Source organism: Bison bison, unplaced genomic scaffold, assembly GCF_000754665.1.
Source record: "Bison bison bison isolate TAMUID 2011002044 unplaced genomic scaffold, Bison_UMD1.0 scf7180017864239, whole genome shotgun sequence".
Lineage (NCBI taxonomy): Eukaryota > Metazoa > Chordata > Mammalia > Artiodactyla > Bovidae > Bison > Bison bison.
In genome coordinates this window covers 6,602,837-6,626,428 of record NW_011494811.1, presented here as the reverse complement: position 1 = coordinate 6,626,428, position 23,592 = coordinate 6,602,837, and the positions used below count along the sequence as shown (strand labels likewise).

The following is a 23,592-nucleotide window of genomic DNA, read 5'->3' as shown; positions in this document are numbered from 1 at the left end:
GGGCTGCCATCTATGGGGTCGCACAGAGTCAGACATGACTGAAGCGACTTAGCAGCAGCAGCAGCAGCACCTAGAATATAGGTTCCTTGCAGGCAGCAACCAAGCCTGTCTCATCCATTATTCTATTGCAGTCCCTAGCACTGTGCTCGGCACATAGAGGTGCTCAGTGAATATTCTCCTCCTCCTCAAGACCTAAACTCAAACTCTGGATCCATTATCCCGCCTTATTCCCAATCCATTCACTGCGCATTCACACAGCCCACTTGCGTGCATTGAGCACTTATTCAATATTGATTCATCATCACAGCCAGTCATTAAGCCTCTGTAAAAGTGTCTCCTATTCCTCAAACCTTTATGTTCTAAAACTTCCATTTCACTCCAGGCCTTTACTGTTACCCACCAGGAGATGGGTAACGGTCCAAATTTGCTTGCACTCAACCTCTTTGATCCATCCTGCACAGCCTTCCTCACAATGACTTGCCTCCATTCCCTAGTTTTCAGCAACTCTCTGACGTACACTCTAACCCGGAGTTCTATGCCATTTGGTGTTGAGCGCATACGCTCTCTTATGCTAACTCTGCTCCAAAGAAGAGGGTCCACATGTCCTGTACTCCCACCTTTGTGTCATGTGTTTCTACAACTTTATTTGTCCCAGCAACCCATATGCTGAAATTCAGGCATCTTTCCTCTTTTCTGGCAATTTAAAACAAATACTATTTTCACACATTTAGAATCACAATGTAGCATTTTCCTAGAGGCTGTGGGAGGTCACCTTTCCCCTTCTACTCAGCTCCATGGATCACACACTGCTTCTATGACCACCAAGTGCAGGGGGCAGTCAGGTGGGCTCAGGGAAAGCTGCTGCTGATCTGTGTGCTGACTCCTCCTCCTCAGTTCTACCCCCTCCCCAGTCTCATTTTTAATCCCTCGTGAGGCCAGATCCTCATCATCTTTTCTTGTAGCCATCCTTCCCATCCTGGGAGGAAGATGAGTCTTTAGTTTTTTCTTCCTTCCATCTTCATTTTAACACGTTCAAGTCTTTCTCATCTTAAATAAAACTCCTCCTTGTCATCCTTTCATTTCTCCCTTTCAAAGTCAAATTTCTTGACAAAGTTGCCAAGAATAAGAACAGGTGATTTATAGGAGAGGAAATCCAAGAGGCTAAGACCCTAAAAAGAGATACTCGAGTTCATTAGCTAACAAGAAATGCTGATTAAAATAAGGAGACACCAGAAGCAAACATCAAACTGGATAACACAAGGTGGTGATGTGCAGAGCAGGCACCTTGCACACTGCTTGCTGGTGGGAGTGTGGACTGGCCCAGCCATTCTGTAGTTCTCAGTCAGGTTACATATCTACAACCCTGTTCCTGGGCATACAGACTGAAGAAATCGTCACACAGGTCAAGAAAGAGTAGATATGAAGAGAAGTTCACCACAGCATTGACTGTGTGGCAGGGAGGTGAAGACGAACTGTGTGTCCATCACTTGGGGATGGACAGTAAAATGGAATGAATATACACATGGAGGATCTTAAAAAATAGTGGATAAAATAAACAGAATGAGATTTATAGCACATCACTGACATAATTTCAAACTGTTAGTCGTTCAGTCGTGTCCGACTCTTTGCAAGCCCATGGACTGTAGCCCACCAGTCCATGGAATTCTCTAGGCAAGAATACTGGAGTGGGTAGCCATTCCCTTCTGCAGGGGCTCTTCCCGACCCAAGCATCAAACCCAGGTCTCCTGTATTCCTGGTGGATTCTTTACCATCTGAGCCACCAGGGAAGCCATTCAAACAAAAGGAAAACTCTTAAATACGTGAAAATAGTTGTCTCTAGATGGAGTTAGGGAAATGGAGATGAAAGGAAACCAACCAACCAACCAGGAGAGGCACCCTGACTAGAAAATGAGGACGATGAACTGAGAAGTATGACGAAGCCTCTGCTTCTAAAGTAAAAATAGATACAGTGTATTTATCTATAATATATTCATGAGAACCTCCTCATGCCATACCTAACTCACTCCTTATTGCGCTGAAAGCTGGCTTCCCCCATCAGTTCTTGAAGCTATTCATGGACACCTCCCTTCCTAGTACCTTTAAACAACAGATGCTTTTCAGGCCTTTATCTCGACTCCTCAGGAGGCTTCGGCTCTTTTGGCGGTCCCCAAGTCTCCTGAGATCACCTCCTCTGTCTTCCAGGACTTGCTCCTCATTCTCTCTTAACTGTCTGAACCTCCGCCCTTGGTCTGCTCTGTGGGCTTCTTCTCCCCTACTGTCCCTTGAATGGTGACGTTCCCCAGAGCTCTATCCTGGGGCCCCTCCACTCTTCGTCTGTCTATACACTCTTCTTAGACTATCTCCGGCACCTCTATGACCTAAATGATCTCACGCAAATGGCTTCCCAGTCTGCCTCAACTCCCGTCTATCACCTTCAACTGACTTCTGAACATCCACCTGAAGGACCACAGGCCACTCATGCTCAACATTATCCCCAGTTGAATCTGTCACCATTAGTCCTTATAGCCATGGTCCCAGTCCATCGATATCCCAGTGGCCCAAACTCAAACCTGGGGTGATAGGACCCAGCATCTTATCAACCAAGGCCCTCAGTGTCTCTCAAATCTCCATTCTTCTGTCTCCACCGCGCCCCCCCACTTCTCACCACCGCCATCTCAAGTCTAGTGGTTTCCTGCTGAGTTCTCTGTACCCACGTTTGCTCCTTTGCCTACCATCCCGACCCATCTTCTACCTTGTGGTCAGAAAGATCTTCTTGGAATATAAATATGATGTCATTTCCATACTTTAATAGTTTCTCTCTCTCTCAGAAGGAAGTTTAAAACTCATAGTAAGTCACAGTCAAAGCCCTTCGTGATTTATCCTCTACCTGAACACTATTCTATCCAACCCTCCCTACTTCGGCAATCCTACTTTTCAGTCACAACAAACTCGATTCAGGTCCTCAGCACGCGTGTGCTCGCTCTCTCTCTCTCTCTCTCTCTCTCTCTATATATATATATATATATATATGTATATATCTTGTTGCATATACTTTTCCCTAAGCCTGAAACAGTGGCTCAGTGGTAAAGGATCTGCCTGCCATTGCAGGAGACTCAGGAGACGGAGGTTCAATCCCTAGGTTGCGAAGGTCCCCTAGAGAAGGGAACAGCAACCCACTCCAGTATTCTTGCCTGGGAAATCCCATGGAGGGAGGAGCCTGGAGGGCTACCGTCCATAGGGTCACAAATAGCTGGACATGACTGACCACACACCCATGTATACACATAAGCCTGAAACACACTCTCTCTTTTTCATAGTAATTTCTTATCCATTCGAACTCATCTCAGCCTCACTTCTTTTGAGAAAGCTCCCCATCTCCACGCATGTCCCCTGCAGTGGCAGTAGGTGGGGGGACGTCTTCCAGGCTCCCCTCACTGTCATCAGAACACTTCCCATGACCTAGGAGAATAATCTGTTTTTCTGTCTTTCCCAATAGAAAATAAGTGGCTTGAAGCCAGGGACAGTCTTATTCATTCTTTTCATCCCAACTACCCAGGGTAACTCCAGGAACATAAAATGAGGCTAGAAGATGCTGAACAAATGGGTGAGAAGGGAGAAATGCCGAGAAGGGCTCCTAAAGAGCTAAGAACAGCTACTGCTGAGGACATACTGTTGGACGGCCAATCTGGAGGGCAAGGTGGTGAAGAGGCTGGGGACGTGGCACATACAGGATTGCTGTGGGTGCGGGCTGGTCCTGACATTCTCGCTGTTGCCCCTGCTGTTTCAACATCACAATCCTGCCATCACCTCCTCTTTTGCTGGACTGTGCTGGCAGAAGAGCAGGCAGCGGCAACAGGGCCCAGCTCCCATGATCCCATCTTGAAACCTTTCAGAGCAGCTCTGACTCAACCCACACCTCAATCTCCTCACCCGAAACACTGATGAAAGCAGCCTCCTCTCACCCAGAACTCATCTAGACAGGGATGCCATGCCCCACTCAGCTGAGAAGTCTTTTAGATATTCTTTCTTGTGTCACAGAAATGTCAGTCACAGAATGGTTTCTATCCATACAGCTCTGCTACCCAAACAAAGAGAGCTACTTTAAGAGTTGACCCTATAAATAATATATAAGTTATGGGTGCCAATTTGGTATTCATTCACATTAGAGCTTTTCAAATAATTCAATTAAAATTAATCTTTTAGATGTTGCTCAGGCCCACAAGGACTCCCGAGGGAACGGGAGCTGGCTGGAAGAACTCCCCATCCTTGCCCAGGGCACAAGCCTGATGCAGTTGGGCCGTCCCCTGGAGACAAACAGGGAGTTGCTGGCAAGGCTCCTGTCTCCCCGCAAAGCCACGGGCAGCCTCTTCTGGCCCTGTAGGGCCTGCCCCTCCTGTGCACGATCCCCACCCTCCAGGGAGAGCACCTCTCGGCTCCTGGAATCCATCCACTCAGCCTTGTCTGGGTGCTGCTGATGGGGAAGCCCCCTCTGCTGGCTCATGCAGTCACTCTGCTGCCCACGGTCCTCAGGAAAAGGACTTGGCTCTCTGTAGGACTATGTAGCAAAGCCCAAGGCGAGGAAGGGAATATGGAATTTACTAAGACCATTATATTGGGTTGGCTGAAAAGTTCCTTCGGGTTTTCCATGAACTAGCATAGAGAAACCTAAATGAACTTTTTGTCCAACCCAATATATACTGCCCCATTTTATATGTGCCCACATTCACAAATTATTAGATATTATTACTGTTATTGGTGCTGTTAGTATTACTGTGCCTGCTCTATCAAAACAGCAGACCCGGGTTGAGATCCTAACTCCTATACTTAACGTCACTCAACCATGCTGTACCTTGGCTTCCCCATCTGTAAAACGGGAATACCTTGTGCTTCCATGCACAGGATCAGGCCTAACAATGGCGGAATGGCTCTTTCTACGTGCGGCTTGGAGGCCTCTTCCAGCCATCCCTATGGGTAGGTGTGGCTGTGTGATCGAATGAGCACAAGAGACACCACTTCAAGGTCTAGACTAAAGGGCCGAGATGAGAAGAACCTGCTTTCCTGGATGACTATGGGGAACAAAGTCTCCCCCACAAGTTATACTCATTTACTCATCTATGATGTGAGCCAGAAGTAACATTCTCTTTTACAGTTTTTTATTAGAGCAGTTACAATGCCCTAATCAATACACTCATCATTTACCATATAAAGCTATTGAACAGATACTATAAAGTTATATGAAAATGATACATCAACTACAAAGTACCCTATAACCCCAAGGTATTCTTATTTACAAAAAAAAATGCAGTATCTCTCAGTATCAAGTTTTGAGTCTGCTCAATACACACACTCTCACAGCAAAAACAAAAGCTCATAGTCGATGGAGTCTACTGTCACTACCCCTCTGCCCCTTCTGTAACTGTCTTTCCTTTTCAACTCTGCTCCAAGCATCTAAGCTTTCCCAACCTCCCTTAATACCAGGTTCCTCTACTGAGTCTAATGACTCAAGTCTAATTCCTCCTTTAGACCTACTTCCATCCCTACTTCAAAACGAAATTGACTCTGACAGCCTGATTTCTTATCACAGTAAACTCCGCAAACAGAAGGATGCCATTTCCACCTTGAAAGTCTGTGCCTATGGTTGTTGCTGTTGTTCAGTTGCTAAGTTGTGTCTGACTCTTTGCAACCCCATGGACTGCAGCACACCAGGTCTCCCTGTCCTCCACTATTTCCCTGAGTTTGATCAAGTTATGTTCATTGAGTTGGTGATGCTGTCTAACCATCCTATCCTCTGCTCCCCTCTTCTCCTTTTGCTTTCAATATGGTAGGGACTTTTGCCTTGCATATCCCAGGGACTCAATTGGTACATGTTAATTGAATGAAACTGATGTATCTACCTTCCCAAGGGGCAGAGTATCTCTCCCAGGAAACTCATCTTAATAAGTACCTTATGAAAATAGATTACCTTATTCAAAGGATGGATATAAAAGATACAATGTTAGAGCCAAACCAGACAAATAGGTGATAACTGGTTGGTTGGACAGGCCACTCAGCACATTCAAATTGTGTGAGGGAGGCAACTATGCATTATACCTACAGGGAAAGCCATCTTTGCCTAGAGAGCCCCTGAAAGGTGTAGCCTTAACTCAATGTATGACCTGCGCTAGGAGGCAGACCCTGGGTGGGAAAAGGAACCATTCAGAGTTAAAGAATTTAGCAAGAGAAATGCAGAATGAGGCCTTATTTCCTACCTTATAGAGTTATACTCCAGAGAAGGCAATGGCACCCCACTCCAGTACTCTTGCCTGGAAAATCCCATGGACGGAGGAGCCTGGTGGGCTGCAGTCCATGGGGTCGCTAAGAGTCGGACACAACTGAGCAACTTCACTTTCACTTTTCATTTCCATGCACTGGAGAAAGAAATGGCAACCCACTCCAGTGTTCCTGCCTGGAGAATCCCAGGGATGGGGGAGCCTGGTGGGCTGCCGTCTGTGGGGTCGCACAGAGTCGGACACGACTGAAGCGACCTAGCAGCAGCAGCAGCAGCAGAGTTATACTCAGACCTTTCAGCTTCACTGCTGGCCTGACCATAACCAAGGACTTTCATGAATTTTCCAATGCTATTCTAGCATCTTGCATATGACTATAGAATCAAGATAAGCATTCACAGGTAGGTTGGTACTGTTTATTAATTCAACATTTTTTAATTGAATAAAGTACTCCCCAAAGCCATGAAATACTTAAGTATAAACAGAACAAAACATGTCCAGGATCAATAAGCAAATGATTATTGTCAAAGGTGTCAAAACAATGTAATGGAGAAAGGGTAGTCTTTTTCAACAAATGGTGTTGAACAACTGGACATCAAATGAAAAATAAAATGAAACTCTACCTCACAACACATATTGAGGGTAACTCAATATAGATTATAGACCTAAATGTAAAACCTGAAACCTCTAGGGGAAAAAAAACCAGGAGAAAAATCTTTGTAATGCTGGGTTAAGCAAAATATTTTAGGTACAACACCAAAAGTATGATCCATACAAGATCGAGTATTAGAAAAGAACTCGTTAATTTGACATCAGAAATAAAAATGTCTGCTCTTTGAAAGATATTGTTAAGAAAATGAAAATATAAGCCACAGACTGGGAGAAAATACTTGTAAAACTCATGTGATATCATACAATATATTTCTTTCTCTGTCAGACTTATTTCATTTCGCTCAATACCCTCCAAATCCATCTATATTGTTGCAAATGGCAAATCATTCTTTTTTATGGCTGAGTGGCATTCTATTGTGTATATATATCTACCACATCTTCTTTAGCCACTCGTGTGTTGATGGATGCTGAGGTTGCCTCCATACTTTGGCAATTGTACCTAATGTTTCTACAAACATCAGGGAACATGTATCTTTTCAAATTAGTATTTTTGTTCCTTTTGGCTATATACCCAGGAGTGGAATTGCTAGGTCATATGATAGTTTGATAGTTCTATCTTTAGTTTTTTGAGAAACCTCCATACTGTTTTCCACAATTGCTGCAACAATTTACATTCCCACCAACAGCGTAAGAGGGTTACCTTTTCTCCACATTCTTGTCAACATGTTATTTTTGTTTTTTTGATGACAGCCATTCTGACAGATATGAGGTGATATCTCACTGTGTCTTTGATTTGCATTTCCCTGATGAGACGTTGAGAATCTTTTCATGTGCCTGTTGGCCATGGGCCTGTGCTCTTTGGTAAAATGTCTATTCAAGTCTTTTGCATATTTCTAATCAAGCTGTTTGGGTTTTGTTTTCATGTTGAATTGTATGAGCTGTTTATATATGTTGGATATTAATCCCTTACCAGTCACACCATTTGTAAATATTTCCTCCCATTCAGTAGGTTGCCTTTCCATTGTGTCAAAATTTTTTAAGTTTACTTAGGTCTCATTTGCTTATAACCCTTATTATCCCCATTTTATGGGTGAGGAAACTGAGGCTTAGAGAGTTTGGCAATTTGCCCCTGTCCATTAGCCAGCAAGTGATGGAGCCAGGATTCAAACTCAGGCAATCGGGCTCAGAGCCCCTGCCCTTAACCACTGTGATCACTGCCCTGCCTGACCTGAGCCCTTTGCAGGAAGGAATGAGAGACATCAAGGGAGCAGGGTGCCTGTAAACAGTTTTTAAATCATCTGGGACAGATTTTTCCACACCCAGGCAACACCAGGCAACAAGAACATCAAGGAAGGCAACAGGAAAGAAAGATGATCTATGTTGGGAGGCCACGAGGCCTTTTAGGGTCACAGTTAATCCAACCCTGATTTCAGAACACAAATACACCAGGCCTCTAGTGGGCATCAGATCCACATTTCCTCTGAGGATCTCCAAGCACCTTTCTCCCCCAAATCCTCACGGACGCAGAGACGACAGGAAAGCAAGGTGGGGTAACTTTCTCAGGACAGACTAGTGGCGGCATCGGAAGGGAAATGTCCGTTTAACCCCCAGCTCTTCTCTGAAGATGCAGTCTAATTTTAGGGTCCCTCCTTAACACCACACACATCCATCTATTTTCAGAAGAAGGGAAACCCAATGTGTGGAGGCAGAAGAGGGTTTCTGCAGGTTTTCCAAGGTGCCGCAGCTTGATAACACTCTCCGCCCATCTGTTAAAGAGCGCGGCAAATATTATCAGCTGAACGCAGCTGAGGCCAGTATACCTCCGGTTCTGAGCACTGGAAGTGGGCTACCTGGAACTGGACAGCAACTGGACAGTAAGTCAGTGCTTCACTCCATAATCGGGCTGAGCTGCTTGAAAAGGAACCGCTACCACATTCCTCTCTTAAAGAGGCCTGACTCCAAATAGCTTGGCTGGGGCCAGGGCAGCGAGAGGTGCCAAGTGCCTGCCGTTCCCAGGGAGGCGTGTGTGTGCGGCCAGGGTGGTGGACACATAAGCCAGGGGAGGTCATCTGAATGGTGTGGAGAAATGAGCGGTCATTGCTAAAATAGTCTGCAAGTAGCTCCCAAAAGCTCGTTATGCCTCAACATTCTCAAGTACGTGGTAGCAATACTCGACCATTCCAAGGCCTTGAGCTAGCTTCCAGAGAGAACTACAGGGTAGCACATGGGAGATTTAGTTCAGAAACAGTAGACTAAGGTGACTTTGACTTGGGAAAGTGAACCAGGCAGTGCCACGCCAGTGGTTGGGGACATCTGGAGTTAGGCAGCCATGGGATGACCCGGGATTTAGCCACTCACTAGCTGTGTGGCCTTAGGCCATTTCTTTAAACTCTTTAAGCTTCTGTTTCTTCATCTATATATAAAATGGAGTTAAAGACATGTGTATCCCAATATTCAGTGCAGCACTACTTACAATAGCCAGGACATGGAAGCAACCTAAATGTCTGTTGACAGATGAATGGATAAAGATTGGTACATATTTACAATGGAATATTACTCAGCCATAAAAAGGAAAAAAACTGGGTCATTTGCATGGACCTGTGGATATGGATGGACCTGGAGTCTGTCATACAGAGTGAAGTAAGTCAGAAAGAGAAAAATAAGTATTGTATATTAATGCATATATAAGGAATCTAGGAAGATGGGACTAATGAGCCTGTTGGCAGGGCAGGAATAGACAGACTGATGCAGTGAATGGACTTGTGGACACAGGGAGAGGAGAGGAGGGTGGAACAATTGAGAAAGTAGCACTAACATATATACACTACCGTGTGTGAAATAGACAGCTAGTGGGAAGCAGCTGTACAGCACAGGGAGCTCAGCTCAGTGTTCTGTGACAACCTAGATTGGTGGGATCCAGGGGGTGGGAGGGAGGTTCAAGACCAAGGAGATATATGTGTACACATAGATGATTCACTAACACAACATCCTAATGCAATTATATACCAATAAAAACAAAGTGGAGTTGACAATCATCACCTCACAGCACTGCTGTTTGGCTCAAATGAGATGATGTGTTTAAGAGTCTGTAACAGAATGCCTGGCTGGGGGTGCAGCCCTGAATACGTGTGTGCTGTACCAGGTCTGTGGCTGGCCTCACAATTGAGAAGAATGAATTGTTGCCCCTCTTTGTACCTCAGTTTCTCCAGCAAGAAAACAGCAACTGCTCTTCCCCCGCCTCTACTGATGGCACTTCAAAGCCAGGGATATGCAGAAGTAAAGGGTTTCTTTAATCATCAGAAATGTTATCCAGTGTTTACGTGGCATCTACTCAGGGACTGGCCATCTCGCCCTTTCTGGTATCTGTGCAGATCCCCCAAATGCTGGATGACAGACTTCTGATGAAAACAAGCAGGCTACACTTTGGCACTTCTCAAGTTTTGATGGTGCCAGGAGCAGACATGGGGAAGCAACCATCTCCCGAGTGTCAAAGACTCGGGGAGGGACACGGAGCAGTCATGCTGATCCCACTCCAGATTTGTCATCTGATGCCCCCTCTTTCCTTCCAAAGAAGGGAAAGATGTCTTTATTCCATGGGGTGGGGGTGGGGATAAAATCAGTGTTTGAATATTCATCACAATTCTTCTCAACAAACACAACAGTAACTTCATGACTTTCTCTTCTCCACTTGGTCACAGCCCATCACAATGCCCTTATTCCATCACAATCCTTACTTCTCAGGCTAGAAAAAAGGGATGGGAGTGACATTTTGTTGAGAGTTAGGACAGGTTTCTGGCTTGCTCAAGCTGCCTTCTCTGGATAAAGGCCATCAGCTGTCAAACTAACCTGAGGAGCTGGGCTGTGAGACAAGAGTGGCTTTGCATAGAGGGAGATGCTGCCTGCCTCACCTGGGCAGCTTCCCCACCCTGTGCCACTTGGCAGGCATGGCGAACACTGACACTAACCATCTTCTCCTAGCATTAGCTGCCATGCCTTGACCTGAACCATTCCATCACCACCACCACCGCCAGCCAACCTCCCATCCCAGAACTGCCTAGGACAGGACCGTTATTGATTTTCTGTATTTCCTTTTAGCCAACCTAATATGTTTTATTAGATTTTTTTAGAAGATTTTTTGATGTGGACCATGTTGAAAGTCTTTACTGAATTTATCACAGTATTGCTTCTGTTTTTACATCTTGGGTTTTTTGGCCCTGAGGCATGTGGGATCTTAGTTCCCCAACCAGGGATCAAAGACCACCTACATTGGAAGGCAAAGTCTTAGCCACTGGACTGCCAGGAAGTCCCTAGATCATTTTTTAAGTATAGAAGTGTTATATGCCAGGCCTTTAGAAAATCCAACAAAACAGGCTGCAGCGGAGATCTGACAATAGCAGTCTACGCATCCTCAAACTGGTGCCCCCACGCTGAGTAGACTGTCCTCACATGAGTAAGTGACAGTGGTCCTGCCAAGAGTTGCTTAGCAGGAGTTCCTGTGTAAAAGTGAGGGCTAGAAAACCCAGCCTTCCTTTATTTTCACAGTTACCCTTGATTACCAGTTGTGAATGCCCTCAGTTGTGAACTGTCCACAGCTCTCCCCATCTAAACCCTCTCCTTGCATTTTATGCAGCCAGACCTCTGGCTATTCATGGGATAAGATCAGGTCCCAACGCAGGATAGGAATTTGTATCTCCAACAACAAATGCTTGTAGAACACCATCACAGAACAGCAATGATAATAACAATAACAAAAACAGTAACACACGTATTCAGCGATGACTCAGTACATGAGATGCATTATGCTAAGTGCCAGGCCTACAGAGGAGCGTATTGATAATGAAACCAGCTGTGAGTAATTTCCACTTTCTCCATTTTATAAAGGAAGAAAGTGAAGCTTACTGGAGTTCAGGAACTTCCCCAGGTCACACAACTGTAGAAGCAAGGGGTGAGGTGCAACCCACAACTGGTCTGACCCTGGTCTAACAGCATAACTTTAGGATGAACTGCCACTCATGGTAAATTTTAACTTTGTTAACAGTCCAGCAATCCATGTTGACACCTAGCAGGGCCTCAGTCAAAAAGAAAGGTGAAGATGATGCTAGAGGTCCCATTATAGAAACACCTCCTATGTATAAAAGTCAGGTTTACTATTCTCCCCGGCACCGCATCCCATCTCTACCCAAAATAACATTTAAAACACATTCAGGAGATCCTACCTGCTCTAAGGTTTTCGCTTGGTGTTTAGAAGTCTGTCTGCATCTTGTTCCCTTCGTGACCACAGCAAGCCACTTTAGAAGAGGCAAGCACATGGCTCCTCCTAAAGGCCTGACCATTTCAGGTCACTGACCCACCAGATATAAGACCTGGACGTCCAGAGACCTCGAGCTGTTGTTCTGTCTACATATAACACTCCCTTGTAAAAGAGAGACAGAGGGACACACAGACACACACGAAACACTGGAAAATGAAAGATGGGCGGGGGCTCCCCATATGAAGTGAACTCCTCTAAGCCCCGGCCCATTATCTAGGCTTGCAGAATTAGCCCACTCCCCAACTTATCTCTCTTTGTACCTACACAGCTTGCTACACCCACTGCGTGTGGACATCCTTATCAGAAAATACCCACACACAACAAGCGTTTGCCTTTGAACAGAAGTAGCTGTTTAGCCCGCCAAACATCAATAACTTTGCATAACTATTGATACATATATTGTGAACACGTACAGAAAGCTCATGACCACAGAACAGACACTGACTGCAGGGCACAAGTGGGCTATGTGTCTTTGGAAACTGTCAACCTATTCCAAAATACCTGCCACTCTCCTCTTTCCCAGCAACCAGGAGAACAAAACTTGCCATCTCTGAATCATTCATTCATTCTACAAATATTTTCTGAGCCCTGTGTGCTCTTAAAGTTTTACCAAACTGTAGGATTCTAGAGATGAGAAGAAAGTTGTCCCCTAGTTCTTTTTATGACACTGGTATCAGGAAGCAAAGGGATCATCCAGCATCAGACTTGCCACAAGGTAAGAGCCTTTGACAGGCTTCCTAGGTGGTGCTAGTGGTAAAGAACCTTCCTGCCAATGCAAGAGACGTAAGAGACACGAGTTTGATCCCTGGGTTGGGAAGATGCCCTGGAGGAGGGCATGGCAACCCACTCCAGTATTCTTGCCTGGAGAATCCCCATGGACAGAGGAGCCTAGCGGGCTACAGTCCATAGGGTCAGAGGGATGCACAGACACGCAAAAATACTTGAAAATGAAAGATCCAAAGTAATCCATAAAACTATAAGGTCTCAAAGAGTCGGACATGACTGAAGCAACTCAGCACAACAGCCGTTGACAATGTGAAGTTATTGCTTTTCGGGCTCAGGTGGTACCATGTGCATCTCCAACATTGGGAAACGAAGACTCAGCAACAGCCTCATCTACTCCCTTCATTTCTGAGTCAAATTATTGTTGACTCTTTAAAGTTTAGCATTTTGGTTTTTAATATGTGCTTGTCATTTGTTCAATATATTTCATGGTCAGACATTTGGGGCCAATGTTGGCTGGTTTTTAAAAACACAGAACTACGTTTTATGCATAAAGTCAGTAGATCGTGGAGTCGAGATAAAATGTTTACTGGCTGAATAGTTCTTAAAAGATGGAAAACCACCACCGTAAAGCACTGTTGCAGCCATGGCTTAAAGCACCTAGTGAAATTCGAGCTGCTTCTTCCCTGTATCACCTGCTGTGATCAGAATGAAAGCAGAGAACTGTTACTCCTGACTTGTGGTAAGTAACTTGATTATAATGCGTCAGGATGACTGGAATTCCCTTCTCCCTGCACTGAGAAGCCTGATCTCAACAACAGAACAAAAGCCCACACGGTAATTAAAAACCCTGCCCCAGAAGTGGAGTGGGAGGTGGACCTCATTCTCCTTAAAAGCCTTCGAAGGGTCAGGAAACACTGAGGGAGGGAGAGAGAGCAGGGGTTGTAGAGATCCTCAAAGTTGGTGTATGTATCACATGAGCTGTGTGTAAGAGGACTGGTGGGGCCTCAGAACATGTGTAGCTACAGGGGTCTAGATGATGGGCAGCTGCAGAAAGCACTGCAGATACGGGGGGTGGGGGTGGGGAAGCCATGCTCCTGGGGCAGCTGAATGCACAAGTTGTATCTCTAGCTGGATGAAAGCACAAGGCAGATAAATGTGTGCACCTGTGTTGTGGCAGTTGATTAATTCAATTAATAGTTACTGAGCACCTGCAGGGCTTATGGCTGCTTACTGTGGGGAAAGACAGACAGTATCTCCTGCCTTCAAGGAACTCATGATTGCCTTACAATAAGACGATGACAAGGAAATGTTGTAACTGAGTGTAGTCAGGGACTGCATGAACCATATACATGCACGGCTTGTTTAAATTGGGCCTTTGTCTCACTGATCCTTCAAATTCTTGAAGGCTGACAGCAAGAAAGAAGTCAACTCAACAATCAAATTCCAATCTGCTCTAGTTCTGCTTGATAAGGTGAAAGAGGACATCAGGAGCCCTAGCCACAACCTCAGGGCAGAGGAGCTGTGTGTATGTGTGTGCATCTCTGTGCGTGTGTGTGTGTGTGTGTGTGTGTGTATAGAAGCATTTGTTGAAAGCATGGATATCAAGGTCTAGGGTGGTCTGCAGGCAGCCCATTAAGCTATCAGAACTCACCATCCACCAGTAGCTCCACATCCCCATACGTCCTTTTTTTTTTTTAGATTTTTTGATGGGGACCATTTTTAAGTCTTTATTGAATTTGTTATAATATAGCTTCTGTTTTATATTTTGTTTTTTTGGCCCTGAGGAATGTGGGATCTTAGATCCCCAACTAGGGATTGAACTTGTACCCCCTACACTGGAAAGAGAAGCCTTAACCACTGGACTGCTGGAAAAGTGCCCCCATATGTCTTAACAGCCATAAGAGCCACTTGTCTATATGTCAAATCATCTCCAGGTTTTCCATAAGTTTTGCAGCATCAAGCCTAACCACTTTTTAGCACATTTAGTTCAAAAAGCCTCAGGTAATTGAAATAGAATTTCACTAGAAAACAATGATTCAACAGGCCAGTTTAAACCAACTTGGCTGCTGGTCTTCTCCCAAAGAAACATCAAATACCAAAATCCTGGCCCCATTTGAAGGTGTGGTCTAGCCATATAAAGGAGAATGCGCAGAACATATCTGCAGATAGCACTCTTCAACTATAGACCAGAGCTCAGGCTAAGAGGACCCTCATGTGCGCTTCTAGGAAGACTTTTCCAAGCTGGATCCAGTGAGCATTGGGGAATAAGTGGATGAGTAGAGAAAAGCCTATTCATCTAGCCTTCAGGTACCTTGAAGATCGACTGTGGCTCCTTCAAGACATGCTGGCCTTGAATCAGAACATCAGTTCAGGAATGTAAATCCCAGAACGGGAGGAACCACCAAACTCCTAAGTTAAAACAGCAAGCTGGACTCAGAGCCTGAAGTGAGAGCATTTACTACCATGAGACACAGTGCCAGCTGTTGGGAAATGCTGACCTGTTATAGTCCCTTCCTTTTTCAGCTATAATCTAAATAAACTACTTGAAACTCACTGTGGAATCCATGCCTAACAGGGAAGCCGCCCTTTGCCGTTATGTTGGACAGAGCAGGCCAGCTCTTGAAAAGAAGCTGCCTTCTACTATTCACAATAGTCAAGACACAGTAATAACCTTAATGTCCATCTACAGATGAATGAATAAAGAAGATGTGATATATATATATATATGTACATACACACACACACACACACACACACGGTGGAATACTATTTAGCCATAAAAAGAATGAAATAATGTCATTTGCAGCAACATGGATGGGCCTGGAGATTATTATACTAAGTGAAATCAGCCAGACAGGGAATGACAAATACCATATGATATCACCTATACGTGGAGTCTAAAATATGATACAAATGAACTTACCTATGAAACAGAATCACTGACACAGAAAACAAACTTATGGTTATCCAAGCAGGAAGGGGGTGGGGGAGGGATAAATTAGGAGTTCTGGATTAGCAAATAGAAACTACAATATACAAAATAAAGCACAAGGGTCTTACTGTATAGCACAGGGAACTATATTCAATAATCTATAATAAAATAGAACGGAAAAGAATATGAAAGAGAATATATATGTATATGTGTAATTGACTCACTTTGTTGTACACCAGAAACTAATGCAACATTGTAAATCAACTATACTTCAGTTTGAAATAAAAGCAAATATGAATAAATATGAATAAAAAATAGTGGAAAAAAGAGGAAACAAGCTTCCTGTTTTCTTCAATGCCACCCTATGGCTGAGTAGGCAAAGGGAGGCATTCCACATGAACACAGCTCCACTTCCACTCCAGCTTCTGACCAGGTGACCCTCTTACCTTCCCTGTAAAATGCTCTCAGCCCTCTCATCTGTACCCTCACTTTGATACCCTTCAAGACAGCGAAGGCCACACTTAAACATGCTCTGAGAATAGAGGCGTCTGTGATACTTTTTCATGACCCCTCTGATGACTCACAACTGTCACATTTATAAGTCTTATGTTTTACTTTAATTCTTTTACTGCCATTTAAATCTACCTTAAAAAAATAACAACCAAATGATGGTTCCTCCTAGTTTACCTTCAATATAAAGATAGAGGTCTGATTATAGACACATACTTAAGAAAATCATTCTTACTCTACTTGTTTTCTAATATCATGATCCAAATCCTTTTGGCTTTTATTGAGGATCCTTAAAAATCACATTCCTTTTTTTTTTTTTTTCTGGTCTCATTAATACCCACTCCAATTTCCCTCATTTCTCTCTAACTGGGACCTCCTCAGAGAGACTTATCCCTGTGAAGGGCCAGCCAGATGCTTTGAAAGTATGACCTCACGGTTCCTCTCCTGTTGTGGCTGCTGCTGCTGCTAAGTTGCTTCAGTCATGTCCAACTGTGCAACCCCATAGACGGCAGCCCACCAGGCTCCCCTGTCTCTGGGATTCTCCAGGCAAGACCTCTCCTGTTGATAACTTTACAACATTGTCAGTACATCACTTAGTCATTTTCAATTCATGGTTTAGATAAGTAGTTAAGGCTATATAGCCCAACAAGCCTCCTCTGACATTGTTTTCATCAACTGACTGTTGATAAGTCAATTCTTGTGCATATTACATTACTGGATTACAAAACTAGGCGGTCCTTCACCCACCTACACTCAGAGTCCAGGTGCTTTTACTTTATTTACTACCTTCAACCTACGATCCATCAAGGCGGTTTTTGTTTTAGTTACAGCTTATAAGGGAGACTCAACATTTTTGAAAATACACTTTGAAATGTTTAAAAAATGGAAAAATAAATAAGATCTGGTTGTTTAACAGAAGCATAACACTCTTGACTTACATCATGCTTATGTTAATTAAAAAAATACAATTGCCTTTTAATGAGCACCTACTATGTACATGCACCATACCTGGACACATCTATACTCGCAGTTTTCAGACCCAGTTAGACATCATACAGATCATAATCCCTTATCTGTAACAATTCTGAAATTCAAAAAGCTTTGAAAGCACAGAAAAATCTGTAACTCATTTGGTGGTAGAGTCTGCCCTGAACTGAAGTTAGGCTAATTTATATTCTTCATTTCTCCACCTTCATGTGAATATAAGTTTTGCTGCCAAAATATCATGCCCAATTATAGGATGCCACCCCAAACAGTATAATTTTTCTAAATCTAAGAAATTCTGAATTCCAGGCTAATTCTAAACCCATCCCCTTAAACGCTGTATCATGTTTTTTGCAATCTTGTCAGTATATCACTTAGTCATTGACTCCTTGGTCATAGTTTACTAAAGAAGAAGAAGAGAAAAGAAAGAAATTCTGAATTACAAACACATACCTCCTATTGGCTTCAAAATAAGTTGACCATGAACCTGAACTTTAGGTTGCCTGTTAAATTATTTTATGGGGACCTCAGTTTCCCTATTCTCCACAGCCTCTTCTCCCAGTGATGCCATCATTCTTTCTCTCTCTCCCCCTTCCCTTTCTTCCCATCAAACTCTGCTCTGAGAGACCAAAGATGCCAGAGTTTAAATGTGTTCCCACCTTTGTCCAATCGAGTGATAGTCAAAGGACCAGATGGTTGAAGGTGGTCTTTGAGGCATTAGACACAGAAGTGCTAAATGTGGGACTGGCCCGATATGGTCTGCTTTCTGTCTACCTAGTGGTCATATTCCTCATAAACCTAACACTGCTGCTGCTGCTGCTAAGTCGCTTCAGTCGTGTCCGACTCTGTGCGACCCCGTAGACGGCAGCCCACCAGGCTCCCCCATCCCTGGGATTCTCCAGGCAAGAATACTGGAGTGGGTTGCCATTTCCTCCTCCAAAGCATGAAAGTGGAAAGTGGAAAGTGAAGTCACTACTTCCCTGGTAATAACTCACTTCTTATAGAAATACCTAGAGAGTCTATGGCCATACCACCCTGAACATGCCTGATCTCATCTGATCTCGGAAGTTAAGCAGAGTCAGGCCTGGTTAGTACTTGGATGGGAGAAATGTCTAGAGAGACCCATTCCCTGCTCATTTAGCCCTTTTTGGATTCTTTTAACCCTCCAAGGAAACAGATTCATATCAGACTCTCTGAACAGCACAACAAGTTAGATGTATGGTTTTTTAAAAGTCCATGGATGTTATCTCTGCTAATGGAAAGGCAGTACAATGACAGGATTCAGAGCCAGGGCTCTGGAGCAGGCCACCAGAATGCAAATCCCAGCTCTGCCACTTATTTGCTGTGCCACCTAGGTCAAAATAACCTAAGCTCTTTGTGCCTTGGTTCCTTCATCTATAAATGAAGATGACCTACTACATGAGATGGTTATAAAAAAATAAGGACTTCAAATATGTAAAATACCCAGAGAAATTCTTGGCACCTAGAAAGAATGTAAAAAACACCTATTAATATCAATAGTAGTAGTTTGCTCCTCAATCCCATTGTTCTGAGCTCATCTGTTCTTTTCTTTAAAAGGCATGCTATGCACCAGATACTCTGCTAGGCACGGGAGTTTCAAAGATGATTAAAACCTGGTCTTTGTTCTTAGGCGCTGGTGGATGAGTATGTGAGACAGTGATAAAAACCCTGTTTAGGGGTTACATTGGACAGTAACCCCAAAGTGGAGAGAGAGAAAAACCCAATGCTTTATGGGAGCACAGCAGAAGCATATAGGAGGCCTCTGCAAGTGTGGGTGGGTAGGAAATCAGTGAAGTGAAAGTCACCTAGTCGTGTCCGACTCTTTGAGACCCTATGGACTGTAGCCTGCCAGGCTCCTCTGTCCATGGAATTCTGCAGGCCAGAATACTGGAGTGGGTAGCCATTCCCTTCTCCAGGGGATCTTCCCAAACCAGGGATCAAACCCAGGTCTCCTGCACTGCAGGCAGATTCTTTACCATCTGAGCCACCAGGGAAACCAGGAGTAGGGCTCAGAGTCAGGAGTTATCCAGGTACAGTTGTGGGAGATGGAGAAGAGGAGGCAGGTCTGGCAGGCAAAGGTATTCCCAGTAAGAGGAAAACATACCCTAGGCATGAAGGAAGGAAGAAACAGCCTGGAGTCAATGGGAAACTACCAGGAGCCTGGTGAAGGATGAGAAATGGACAAGCACCCTATCACAGTTGGCCTTTCTATTCCATGCTAAGGAAATTGAGTAACAGGGAGTCAGTGAAGGGTTCTAAATGGATAGAGTGGCTAGGTTTGCCTTCTAGAAAGATCCCTCTGGTAGGTGTGTGGAGGGATCGATTTAAAGGGGGAGGGAGAAGATAACAGGCAGAGAAGATGGTTAGGATGTTATAGTAGGAATAGTCTCAGAGACAAGAGATGCTGTGGGCCACAAACTAGGGTTCTGGTAGTCAAGGTGGCGAAGAGAGATCAGGTCACAAAACTATTCAGGATACTGATGGTTTTAGTGGAAATGGCAAGTTAGAAGAGGGGAGAAGTCAAGAATGACTTCACCTTGAGTGACTAAGTGGATGGTGGGTCTCTATTAACCAAGAGGGTGATTACAAGAGAAGGAAGAAGTTTGGGCAAAGGAATGAAGATTTCAATGCATTATAAATACATATGAAGCCCTAAAGCTGTGTTAGCCATGGTGTTAGGTGCTGGAGATGTGATGATGAAGCAAAAGAGAGAGGCTTTTTGCTCTTATGGTAGCTTTTAGTGCAGTGGCGGAGGCAAATTGCCAATGAATATTTACAAATAATTTATAATTTACAAATTTTATAATGCTGCAGAGGAAGTGTAGAGTACTAGGCTAAAGGTTAACAAGGAAGCTTCACCTAGCCCGGGGGACGTGGGACAGCTTCCCTGAGCAAGTGGCCCTTACATTGATACCTATGGAAGAATAATCAGTAGGCAACAAATGGGGCAAGAGTTTGTACGAGGCCAGCAATAGAGTTTCTAGACACCCGTGAGACCTCCAAGGGAAATGCTTAGCTGGAGGCTGAGTGTTCAAGTCCTAAGGAAATCATCTGGGTTGGAGGTATTTTAGAATCATCAGAGATAAATAGGTGGCATCAGAACCACCAAAAGTGGGCAAGACTATCCCAAAAGAGGCTATAAGTGTTCAGAGTGGAAGCTGAGGAGGAACCCTGGGGAACTCCTTCCTGGGGGTACACTGAGGAGGAGGAGAAGCCAGCAAAGAACAAGGGAAGGCAGGAGATGAGCATACCTAGAAGTCTTGGGAGAAAGGATTTCTGGAAGCAGGGAGCAAAGAGCAGCATCAGGTACCCAGGGAGCCTTAGTAATCCAAAACCGGTGACCACAGTGAGAAGAGTTTCTGAAAAGTTGTGGGGATGGAAGCCCAGGGATGTGGGGATTGGAATAAATGACAGTAAAATCATAAGTATAGGCCCTTCGTTCACAGTGTCTGCTGAGGGAGGGTATGAAGCTTTGAGGGTGGGTAGACAGAGATGTGGGGCTTCCCAAGTGGCTCAGTGGGAAAGAATGTGTCTGCCAATGCAGGAGACAGGGGTTCAATCCCTGGGTTGGGAAGATCCCCTAGAGACAGAAATGGCAACCCACACCAGTATTCTTGCCTGGGAAATCCCATGGACAGAGGGGTCTGGAGGGCTACAGACCATGGGGTCGCCAAAGAGTTGGACACAACTTAGTGACTAAAGCAACAACAATAACAAGATAGAGATTCAGGGCCAGAGGACAGTTAACCAATGAGAGAAACCCAGGCATGTCTAGAGGCTCTAGGAAAACAGCAGGAGAGAGGGAAGGATGATGAATTCAGAAGAGCTTGGGGTCTCCTACGGTGCACATGTCAGCACTTATCATTGGGCCAAAACCTTCCATACTCGTGACTGGATACTATTCTTTCTCCCTCCATGACAGGGTCTAATTCTGGACTCGCTATATCACTTAGGTCTCAGCTGATTTTGTAGAATTCCCACTCACTAGGCCAGCCAGAAAGCCACGTGGGTAAGAGGGACGCTCTTCAAATCACCCCCTACCCACTCAACTCTCTGGGAATCTGGGAGACAATCACTACTCCAGGCCAAGGCTCTGCCCTTCGCTAAGTGGAACACGGAGAAACCTGGTATTATTTCCTGGTGAACAAAACAAAAGCACTACCACACCCCAGAAACTTGCCTACAAATGAGTTCTCTGTGCTCAGAGAGGCTGGCTGAGAAGGGCGGCTGACGTCCTTAGACGGGCCTGGCTCCGTGCTCACCGCTTTCAGGAAGTGGCGCCCCGTGAAATCACCCTGGGGACCCTGGCCCTTCACGGACTGACGGCAACTCGCCAGAAAGTAGGCACCTCTCACCACCACGCTGGCTGAGTGAGAGCAGGGCCTCCTGAGAGTAGCAGGCTCCGTGGAACAGAAGGGTGACCCCCATGTGCCACTAACCAAGCAAAGGGCTTCCCAACCAACAGAAATTTGGGAGGGGTGATAAATAGAACAAGCAAGCAGCAGCTTGGAAAAAGTAACAAGAGAAGGCGAAAACGTGCGAGACGGACAGACCAACCTTCAAGGAGATGCCCAGGAGAAGAAGAAAAGTCTAGGTGATTCAATGAGTACACCGACACGGGGACCCTGACACACCCCCTACACACTATTCTTTTTGAAATATGAAAACAACCCCTTAAACAATTATTCTTTATAGTTCGAGTTGATAGAGAGAGATTGTGTTAGATAAAGTATTTCTATCACAAGACATCATCGCCCCTGTATCCTAAGACAATGTACCTGGCTGAAGAGAAAGGTAGGCTCTTAAGTAAGTGGCCTCCAAACTTGGATCTTCGATACAATTCATCTTGCAGCCACTGGGACCACAAAAGTCGAAACACACACTCAAAACAGAGCAAGCAACCAAGGGACTGTGGTGAGTGTCTGAACACCAGCAGGGCAGGAAGTTCCGAACCCCTCCCACCTTCTCTCAGCCACACCGCCCCACAGGACTGGAGCAGGACCCCGGTGGGACCCCGGCTGGTGTCACCAAGAGCCCTGCAGGGCTGGACGCTGGGCAGAGCCGCGGAAGCCCAGGCTCTGGCCCGAGGAGTGAGGCCTGGCAGATGGCAAGGACACACCGCGCCCAGCGGGCCTTGGAGCCTCCTTGCCTGGTTCGGGGGAGGGAAGAGAAAGCCACGGACTAATGCTGGGTCTATGGCTTCTACTGGCTCAGCAGGCAAAAAGCAGTGAAGCCAGGGTGGCTGTCTCTCCAGGCACCGGGCTTCGGGAGCAGACAGGCCTGCTGTTGTTCTACAAGGCAGCTCACCTCCACAGACACAAGCTTCCAGAAGCACAGGTTACAAGGTCAGGCCAAGATCCCTCCCTGAGCCTCTTCCCCAGGACTCTGCACAACGGCCACCTGAGAGGGAAGATCCGGAGGCGGAGGTGGGAGGAGCCCACCGCCAAGTTCTTCCCCTCTGCATCAGACCAACCAACTTCGTCAGCTCCACAGACCTGCCTCAGAGCCATCTGCTCAGTGAGCTCAGCACGACGCCCCTCAAGGCTCAGCCAAGTTCAGCCAGGGAGTAAGAATCGCCAAGCTTTGATGGGAAAATTCAGTCCTGCTGATGGTAACTTTGGGATGCTCTTGGTGAGTCATTTCTCTTACTCACAAAGCCTTCTTCCACTTGAAAAGGAAGAGACTGTACTATCCAACCTGCCCCCAAAGGATCAGCAGGAGCAAACTTTACAAAGACAATGGCTTGAGTTTTCTAACCCCTCCATCCAAGGCAATGAAAGATTCCCAGGCTTCATGGAATGCCTGTCTATATGAGAATTCAAAACACCTCAGAAAAGATGGGCTCTGCCTAGAGAACAGAAGTCCTCAAAATCTGTTCCTTAGTGGGCATGAGAAGGAGGACAACTCACCCCAAGTGTGGAAGAGGCCATAGCCTCGCTGGCCAAGACAAAGCGAGTTCTACCTGCTGTTGATCTGCTGGAGGCCTTGGACCAGATCACGACCTCTGTGTGTAAGGAACAAAGCGCTTGGTTTTCCTTTGGGACTTGAAGCAAATTTGCCTGTGTTTTAATCTCATCATTTGCCCATTCTGTCCAGCGTATCACTTTGGGGGATTAGCACTAGAAATCAGTAGATGAAGAATGAACTCCAAACCAAGTGACTCCAGAATGCTGTGCGTGAAACCGCAAAATCCAGCAGGCCTTCTGCAAGGAACCAAAGCACGCTGGTTT

General features: G+C 45.2%; 1 protein-coding gene across 1 annotated transcript in view; it reads right to left on the bottom strand.

Annotated features, from left to right (window-relative positions):
* SPTB (spectrin, beta, erythrocytic) overlaps positions 1–23,592 on the bottom strand; it is a 132,936-nt gene that overhangs the window by 84,156 nt on the left and 25,188 nt on the right.